This window comes from Camellia sinensis, chromosome 10, assembly GCF_055761805.1.
Source record: "Camellia sinensis isolate YWXY chromosome 10, ASM5576180v1, whole genome shotgun sequence".
Lineage (NCBI taxonomy): Eukaryota > Viridiplantae > Streptophyta > Magnoliopsida > Ericales > Theaceae > Camellia > Camellia sinensis.
Window position 1 is genome coordinate 123,673,577 of NC_138970.1, and position 10,741 is coordinate 123,684,317.

The window sequence follows — 10,741 nt, forward strand, 5'->3', positions numbered from 1 at the left end:
TTATGGGCACACTAATTTTGCAATTGAACTTTTGGACAAAACAATTTTGAATTTAGACTGTTAGACCGAATCCCCAATTAGAAATGACTAGTATATGTTTGGGAAAATATTCAATGGATTTTGGGAGAAGTAATTACATATTAGTGAATAACTTTACAACATTAAAAAGTAAATCTATAAATTTTTGGATGCTCGGGCCAAAAGTTGAAAATGAAATTTTCTTTGCCTAAATGCATTGATTTTCTTTGTCCAGAAGGACAAATTCCCATAAAATGATAAACTATTCATATTATATATATATATGTATATTTTTTTTTTCCCCCAAACTAAACCCAACCTGTTCTCTCTCTTTTTCTCTCTATCTCTCCCCTTATTCTTTACGATCTATAGGCGCCGGCGGCATATCAACGGAGGTGCGACAATAGAGGAAGGTCACGAACGCTTCTCTAGATTTGGAAGAATATAGGCGAATCTCCGATCTGTCTCTGGATTTGTGAGATCTCATAACATAGTGCTTCGATCGACGTCATGGTGCTTCGGTCGGCAACAGTGGGAGCTTGAGAACAACATCGTCACCATAGAGACTCCGGTGTCATTGGAGTCTGATGCGTTGTCCCTGGCTTCGATGTTGGCAGTACAACAACAGCTTCGGATCGAGCCATAGTGGCGACGGCGGTAACGTGGAGGCCAACAGAAATTATTGAATCTCTACCAAATCGACCACAATAGTTGTTCCTTCCCCACCTCACCGGCCCAGAAATTGGCCTATCTCTTCGAAAACCTCACCAACTCCGTCGTCAACTTGCAGATCAGTAAGTTCACGACTCGGACTAATAAGGTGGTGAAGTCCTCTTCTTCTGACAATGACTTCCTCGACCTCTCTCAAGCCTTTAGTGACTTCTCTACTTATAGCAGTGATATTTTCGGCGAGTTATAGAGGCTCGCCACTATCCAAGTACCAAAAAACTCATTGGATCTAAATCTCTAATCCGGTTTAGAGCCATGTGTCGATTTTTTAGAACGCGATAGTTTCTCAACAGAAATTATTGAGAGTATATCACTGGTGGACCTCCAACTGAAGGTGAAGATATGCAAAGATCTATCCAAGAGAGCTACGGTGGTAGGCAGTGAGGAGGTTTTTGGAAGATCATGGATCTGTGAGCGGTGAGGAGAGAAATGCGTTGTGGCAGCGAAGTCTTGGGATTCGGCAATCGGTCACAACAATAAATTTGAGGTTTGGATTATCTGAGGTGATTTAGATTATCCATTATATTTTATACATTTGAATTGAATATCAATATTTTTTTTTTTTTTCATATTCGTCTTTTACATGAAAAGAGAAACATAAACAATGAAAAGTAGTAGAAGATATTTATGTTGTGGTGTTATATTTGATGAAACTCTGAAATTTGATCACAAAGAAAAAATGAAATGATATGATGAATATTATGAACATCGAAGTTTTTAGATCAAACGAAGAAGATTGAAGTTGCAATCAATGAAAAAGTTATTGGAAGGAAGTGAAGAAAGTGTTTGAACAAATAAAGAGAGAGGGAACTGGGTATGTAGAGAAATTATTTGAATAGATAGATAGAGTAGTGGGGTTGTCTTTTTTTTTTTGGATTAAATTCTTGTTGTGATTTTGCTTGACTAAATATATATATATATATATATATATATATATTACATTTATATGTTTCAACAGATCAGATCTGTTTGAACAGATAAAAAAATTGAAATTTTTTGAACAAATAAACTTAAACTGATAGAAAAAATTGTACAGATAAAGTTTTTGAACAAATAATTGTTTTCTATAGATTTTAGATAGATTTTAAACAAATAGAGAGAGAATGTGATGACCCTGTTCCGTATTATGCTAATTGATCTTATTTAGGATTGTGATTATGTGTTTAATATGATTTTGAGTGTTATTTATATGATTATATGTGATTTTGAATTTCTATCTGTTCACCGTAGGAAAATCTATTTGATTTTCTGCTTTAGAATTTAAATTGAAGGCCTTATCGGCTACAGAAAACGAAATTGACTACGCCATTGTAATTGGCGTAATTTTTAGAGCTTATGGTGAAATTTAATTGAAAATTGATTCGGAACGAAATAATTAGATTCAGAACAATTAATTGAGCTCAATTACTTAGCCTTAATCAAATTTGATTAGGCAAACATATAAAAAGGGCCATATTACACTTAACTTCACTCCTCTTATACTCAAAATCTGAAAATCACTCTAGAGAGAGAGAGAGAGAGAGGGCCAGTTTTAGAGAGTGGAAGAGGGAAGATTGTGTATTTTGGCTCAAAGTTTGTGAATTTGGAAGACTATCTCAAGAATCAACTATAATTTGCAAGATTGAAGCTCATAAGTGAGTAATTGAACATAAATTCATAAGTTTGAGTTTGCAATTTTGTAAATTCAAAGTTAGATGGCAATTGAGAATATAATTTGAGATGTAATTGATGAATATGGAGCTTGTATGTACATGCATGTGCATAATTGCCATGAATTTGTATAATTAAGCATGATACATATGATCCATGAAGAATTTGATGTCAATTCATGCCTTGATCATCATCTATATCATTGAAGTTGGAAATACGAGTTGTATCCAACGTGCAAATACAATTCATAGAGGTATGAGCTTTGAATACATGAATTTGTTATGTTGGAAATAAGTTTGGTGTAATTTGAGGCATGCATGTAATTAATTCACATGAGATTTGAGCTTCATAATGTGATGAATTGGTGTTTGTATCATGTTAGTAGCTGTATATGAGAACTATGGATCATAAAATGCAAGATATATCAGTTTGAATGCAAGTTTGAGCCTCAAATAGAATTATGGAAAACTCAGAATTCGGCATGTCCGCTCGAGCGGGGTAATGGCCGCTCGAGCGTGAAATGCTAGCTCCTAGCAGTTTTGCAGACATTGTCGTTCGCTCGAGCGCGGAGAATCACACTCGAGCGTCCAAGGCACATGTTTGACATTCAGCTCGAGCGTCTGAAGTCGCGCTCGAGCGTGAATGTAAGGCAGCCAGTACTTTTGCAAACCATGGGGGTCCGCTCTAGCGGTGAAATCCACGCTCGAGCGGGGAGCCCTGTTTCAGAAACTTTGTAAAGATGTTTTGTGTTTCATTTTTCGTTCTCTTTTATTTCTAAGTAGGCATATATTAAGCATTGTAAATGAGTTAAAAGAATAAGAAAGAAGCCTAAAAGGGATGTATGAATTAAGAATGGATTGAATCGTTTGTGACCCATTATGTTCATGAAATGTGTGGGGTCAAGCATAAGGGCAAACCATCTGGCAGATCACTGTGAGTAATATCTTAGTAAAGATATTTTGAAGTATGTTATTTGTCCAATTACTTACTCATATTTGAGTTCATAAGTTTGTTTGAATTGTGGACAAATATTTGTTATACCATACGATTGGGCCAAAGGCCGTTTGTCATAATTGGTTAGGCCGAAGGCCGTCGAGTATGAATGATTGGGCCAAAGGCCGTTGGATATGAATGATTAGGCCAAAAACCGTCTGACATGAATGATTGGGCCAAAGGCCGTTTGACATGAATGAATGGGCCGAAGGCCATCGGATATGAATAATTAGGCCAAAGGCCGTCGGACATGAACGATTGGGACAAAGGCCGTTTGACATGAATGAATTGGGCCTGAGGCCATTTGATATGTTTGGATCGCTAGTCATTTGATATATTAGATAGAAATATGAATTGGGCCTAAGGCCGTCTGATGTATTTTGCTCTAAATATCGTTCACGTACCTTCTCCGCTTGATATTGTTCACTGGGCGTTCGCTCACTCTCATTCATGTGATTGTAGGTGAGCCAAGCAATATCCAAACCCAGCCCCAGTGAAGCAGGTGTGAAATAGTCAAGTTTTGAGGAGTTAGCCCATACGTCTCACGTATGGGACTTGTTTTCGCCCTTTTGTTCTTTTGTTATATTCTGTTATGTTGGCGAGAACTTTGGTTTACGGTTGTATATAAGCTTTTGATTGGCTGACCATGACTTGAATGATCATGTTATGTAAAGCTATGTGTTAACTTTCTTTAGTGTGGGTTATTAATGAATATATGTGAAATGTTATGATATGCAATGTAAGCACAGCTCTATGGACAAATGTTTTAAGTTGCTTCTGTTTTGACCCCTTAACTCTGTTGAAGTATATCTAATTTGGTCTGAGGCCGTAGGTAATCTCTTGGTTACTGGCGGGTTATGACTTTAACCCATAGGGGTGAGTTCGGGTCATGACAGAGAAACTCACAAATTTTAAACATATAGAGAGATAAACTCACAGATTTGGAATAGATAGGGAAAAAAAAAAAAAGATAGATATAAATTTGAACAGATAGTCAAAAAAATTTGAATAGATAAAAAATAATTTGAACAAATAGTAAAAAAAAGTCAACAGATAAAAAAAAATCAACAGATAGATTAAGAGATAAAATTAAAAATAAAATGTCCTTCAAAACCAATAAAAGGACTTTTCACCAAATTATTTTACAAAATGTAGACCTCTCATCAACAAAAAAATATGCATTGGACCTAATACTTTATATATTTCTTATATTGGATTTATTACTAATTTTCTCTAAGTTTTTTTTTTTAATCAAATTAAAATTATTTTATGGAAGTTTCTTTGATTGTAGGTAGATGTGAACAAACGTTAGGTCAGGCCAACACTACAAAATAAAAGATTTTGTGTCTATCCAAGCCTGGCTCGACCCTAACATCGACTCTTTATATCTGCCCAAGTCAGGTCCAAAAAATAATTATAAATCTCAAACTCACCCATTGGGCTATATGTTAAAAAATAATTAAATCATTTTATAACTAAATTCAATCACACATTATATTTCTTAAATAAATATATTGACATTATTATAAATTGAAAGATTTTGTGCATAAATTGAACGACTTTTTAAAATAAATTCATTCACACATTACACAAATATGAGTTTCAATAAAATAAACAATGATAAAGTTTAGATCCCAACAAAAATATATATTTTAATGTATTATAAATAAATAAATAAATAAATAATTTAATAGTGGGCCAGGCTAGGTTGAAAGTATAAATCCTAAACCCAATCCATTAATATTTCGGGCTAAAAATGTTAGCCTAGCTAGCCCTATGGGCTAAAACAACTTTCCCAAATCCTAAAAAAATAAAACTGGACCGAGTAGACTGGGCTAGTGTGATAACCCAACCCGTACTATGCTTAATTATGCATGTGATTATGTATTTGATATGAATTTGCAAATTTAAATATAAGAATTATGTGAATTTGGAATAATATCTATTGAATGTAGGAAAATCTATTGCAATTACAACTTTGAACTGAAATTGAAAGCCTTAGAGGCGTGATAAGCCAAAACTGACTTTATATTTGTGTTTCGCATGATTTTTTGAGACTACGGTGAAATTTTAAAAAATTACGATTCGTAATGATTAAATTAAGATTTATGAGCCTAAGTTTTATATGCGTATCTAGCACTTGAGTTCTTCATTTCTTGTTGAGAGCTTTGAGTGAGTTAGAGAGAGAGAGAGAAGAAGAAGAGGAGAAGCTAGGATTTTCCAAGGGATTCAAGGGGCAAACCCTAAATTTGAACTAAGGTATGTTAATCTACTTGAAATCTTTGTGTATATCACATCTTTTGCTTGAAATTAAAAAGAAATTAGGAATTCTGAGCTAAGGTTTTGAGTTGTGTATGGGTTTGAAATAAAATCAAGAAATCCCTTCATTTTTGCTTGATTTGAGTTCGTTCTAGTGATTGCTCCATGAAATAAACTCTAAATGGTTCATACAACCAAGATTTGTTGGAAGATTCACCATGCTGTATGTATATTGAGCTTGTGTATGTAATTTATGAATATATGAAATAGTTGAGACCATGAATCTAATGATGAGGCAAGATTGATGTGTGTAATGTAGAATTATACCTACATCATGCTAGTATATCATGTTTTTTTAGTGAGATTTAGTTTAATTTGGACTTGGAAATGAGTTTGGGAAGTTTGCATCTTTGAACCATTTTTGGACTGTCTAATTTTGCCCAGACCGCACGAGCGGCCACGAGCTCCGCACAAGCAAAACATGAAGAAAAATAGAGGTTTTCATTTTTCTCTCTTGGCACTTGAGCAGCCAGTGTTTCTGCTCAAGCGGATTTGGGCTGCACGAGCGGTTAAGACTTCCGTACGTGCGAAACCCCTGTTTCAGCCTAATTTCAAAAAGGTATATCTCCTTCATCCGGATTCCGTTTTAAGTGATTCTTGAGCCTAAATTCTAGCCCTCGATGTCTAGTTTCTAAAGGTGGTGGTCTCATATCCAAATTTGAAGTACCCAAATATATATGCTCAAATTAGTGAAGGCTATTTATTTATTTTTAACCATTTCATGCCATTTCCTACCCTAACTTAGTTCCTTTCGCTTCTTGCTATTTCTTTAAACCTTAAATATGTACATATGATATTTTCGATGAAAAACATATGAAATTTTTATAGGAAACATTAATTTAAGTCATACATCTTTGACACATGTTTTGTATTCGATTCACATATAGAGAAGTATAGCATTAAACACATGAGACGAATTAAAGAATGGGGAACGATTGAACAGTTATGTAACGAATAAATGGATTGAGTGAATTGAAGACAATGTGTTTTGAAATGTTATGCTTGGTTATGTTTTTTCAGGTTGCGTTGTTAAGGAGTATTATCCAACCAATCACTGTGAGTAATTTCTTTGTAACGGTATTTTTATATGAAATACTTTAGAATTGTGAAACTTATGCTTTGTATATATTATGTGCCTTGACAAGTGCTTTCAAAATGGTTGGGCTTGAGGCCACTTGTTATATGATTGGGCCCGAGGCCTTTTGGATATAGGATTGGGCCCGAGGCCATTTGTTATATGATTAGGCCTAAGGCCGTTTTGAATATATGATTATGGATATTGTGAGAATCTTATGATCATCTATTTACACTGCTTTACTGTGTTATTACTCATTGAGTTTCGCTCACCCAATATTATGTGTGCACATGTACGTGGTCCGCAGCATGGAGCACATCCTTAGAGTCGGCTTCAGGAGTTATTTTTGTAACGCAATCGAGTCATGCCTTCGAGATAGAGTTTGTCTTTGACTCACACCATACCTTGACCTTATTTTGTTTTTTCTATTATGGTCTTGGGTTTGTAAACAATAAGTACAAATTTCTTACGGTACTAATATTTTACTTTGACATGTAAATGTTTGAATGTATTATGAGGTTAACTTTATAATTTTGCTCATGATTGGCTCAGCTTAATGAACTTTTCATAATTTTATGCTTACGTTTATGGCCCCATTAGCATAAATATTCTATATGTTTATTTGAGGCCTTCGGTAATTTACGAATTACTGGCCGGTTATAACCCAAATTTTTAGGAGCAGGTTCAGGTTATGACAGTTGGCTAGCTGGCCAATATCCATATCTAATCATAGGTATGTAGTTTCAACAGTAAAAGCGCTAAGCAACCTTTGATTTGACACAACAAATACATATCTTTACTAGTTATGGTGCACGTGCATTGTATCTAATTTTTCATTTCAATGAATTTTATAATTTCCTATTGACTTTTGAGGGTAAAATTTTTGTATATAGCTAATTTTTCTTTTACATATCAAACAAACAAAATCAAAATAATACAATATTGACATACAAAGAATCAAAACAAAGAGACAGACAGAATAAAGATAGCCTTTGAAATTTGGAGATGTGCACTATCTGTAGACACCCCATTTTTGACTGCCCTTAAGACTTGGGAGCTTCATTCCAAACACTCAATGATGAAATGTTATACTGTGTAATCTTTCGAATCTTCAGTAAAAGAATTCAGTTTTGAGCTTATAATCCTAACCTTACACCTCATTTTGACCAAAATGTTTTAGATCCTTAAAAATCCTCTTTTCAAAATTTAGGACCCGACGATGTGTATTTGGGCCTGGCCAGCTCTCAGTAGCAACAAGACTAAAATTGGATAGGCAGGCCACTTTTTTGGGTCGACCATACAATTGATTGGCCGGTCAGCTATGTTCAGCGAAATAGATATTTTGTAGCAGCATACTGCTCTCATGGATGGGATTTGGCTAGCTCTTCCCTTTTGAAGATATTTATGTTGGAAAGTGGTGGAAAATCTATAAATACAACACATTCTCTTTGAATTTAGGGTTAGAGCAATTTCCCAAAGGCTTAGACAATTGCCCAAAGCTTTCCTCCACCCTCTTGAATATGGATACACAATAGATACACCATTGAAGCTTAAACTTATAGCTTTTTGCTGAGGTTTTAAACATAATTTCATATACTTGAGAGTATTTGGATTGAAGTTTATGAACCAAGAAGCTCTTCCTCTTCTCTAGAGGAGAAAGCATGAATGATGAACATCCTTTGGAAACCTTTTATTTTGCTCTGTTCCAGTTTTGTTACAGTAGGACCTTCTCCAGCAGTAGTGGCTGGCCGACCATAATCTTGTATGGCTGACCAGTTCAGTATGTCGGCTGACCTTTGTACAACAGTAGTGGTTTTTCAGCAAACAAAACAGGTTTTTTGAGGTCAAATTGAGGCACAACCATAATGCATTGGATCCAGCTGGGTCTCATTGTTGTCCGGTCAAGCTTTAGAGTGTATACATAGAGAACTGTTGTTGGCAAAATAGAGCAGTAGCTGAGCAGTTTCTGAAGGATGTTCTCACTCGTGTACATGTTGTCCTTGTTTTTTGTTTCTTTAATATTTATTGTTATAATATTTGCAAATGTAATAATTAGTTAATTCATTTGGTGTTGTAATAATTAGTTAATTAGGACATTAGGACCCTCTTGTGCGAGGACAAATTTGTAACACTTGATGTATGTCTTCCAACCTCTATTTCTTTCTCTCTTTTATTTACATGCTTACTGTGGTTGTACAAAACATCATGCTTTTTGTTTCATGTCATTTCCATGCCTTGTATCCATTTTTGCATACATTAGGGTTCGGCTCATCATACTTGATATCATTGATTATTTCGTACTTGAATACGTGCATTGCCATATGCTTTGAGTTGATTGACATATCATACTAGTAGCCGAATCTGGTAATTACATTCTTGTAGGTGATGCATTAGCCATCTTGCATATTAGGATCATGCATTTTTCTAACTATCTTATTTTCTTCGGCTTGCCTCGTTTGAGTACTAGGTGAAGATTGATAAAGAATTGAAAGGAATGGGAGATAGTTGTTCAAGCCTAGCTAGAATGTAAGAGAATTGTAGACTTTAGGGACGAAATTAATTCACACTCTATGAGTTTAAGTTAATTTAGATGTGAATTCAAAGAAATTTGAAGATCAAATGCAGGAATTGAGTTTAGATGGTACAATTGAATATGATCCATGCATGCATGCTCATTTCATCATGTTTTGAATGTTTTTTAAATAATTCACACATGCATGTGCCAATCTTAGCTTTGTTTTGAGTATCCATCAAGTTTTTACATCATTTTATCGCATTTGTTCATGATTTGGGGGATTTGAATTCAAAAGATTACATGCATGAGCATTATACAAAGTTTTAAGCTTTGTTTTGAACAATTGACTTGTTTCTGGCTTTGATTTTGCGAAATGATCTTTAATTCATGAGGTTTTACAAGTTTACAAATGTTTTCTCCAGTTTTGGCCCAAAAGAATGTGTTTTGATGCATTAGAATTGTGTTTTGAAGCTTGGAGAGCAATTTGGAAATTCCAAAATTCGGTATGATCGCTCGAACGACGGTTTCTTTGCTCGAGTGTAAAATTCGAGCTCCCAAAAGTTTTGCAAAGTTTGAGGGTTGGCTCGAGTGACAGAAGTTGTGCTTGAGCGACCACCATTTGTTTTGAACCTTGGCTCGAGCGATTGAAAGTTGGCTCAAGCGTGAAATGAGAGCTTCCAGTACTTTTACAGAAGTTGTAGACCGTTCGAACAACAAAAGTTGAGCTCGAGCGAACCGTCCCATTTTTCAAAATTTGGCTAAGTGTATCAAAGTATCATATTGCATCTTCATTGCATCCTAGGCAATATTTAAGCTATAATAATGAGGATAAGAGTTAGAAACACATGCTAAGAAAGAAGAATGATAAGTCAAACACCTTTGAGATGTGTGTCCAATGTGTATTTGTTATGTGTTTGTGTAGGTCACGTGTTACCGTCCTTCTGATCAATCTGTTCTGTCCACGTGATCTGTTCTACTACTAGAGCTATCTGTGAGTAACAACTCTATAAAGCTAAGTTTGATTATAAGTATTTTCTGACTAAAATGATATGATCTGTTTTCTGAAATGCTATTTGAGAACCATGAATAAATGTCTAATTTTCTGTAACATAATGTGGCATTCTATGTTCACGTGGCCCTTGCTTGGGGGTTACAATACCATGGTCTATGTTCACGTGGCTCTTTCCCGGGGGTAACAATATTGTGCTTTATGTTCATGTAGCCCCTTGCCCAGGGGTAACAATACCGCGGTCTATGTTCATATGGTCCTTGCTCGGGGGTAACAATATCGCGGTCTATGTTCATATGGTCTTTGCCTAGGGTAACCATACCATGGCTATATGTGCACAAAAATCTCTGTCAGTTCCAATTCTTAGAACTACTGTTTACTGTATTGATGGTCATCAAATGACTGTTTGGTCTTTAAGACCTACTATACTGTT

General features: G+C 35.1%; 1 long non-coding RNA gene across 1 annotated transcript; it reads left to right on the plus strand.

Annotated features, from left to right (window-relative positions):
• The first annotated feature begins 339 nt into the window (after positions 1–339).
• Positions 340–7,360, plus strand: LOC145801290 (uncharacterized). The gene is made up of 2 exons (XR_014342552.1): positions 340–1,250; positions 3,853–7,360. It is a non-coding gene; the product is annotated as an uncharacterized LOC145801290 (long non-coding RNA).
• Positions 7,361–10,741: the final 3,381 nt, after the last annotated feature.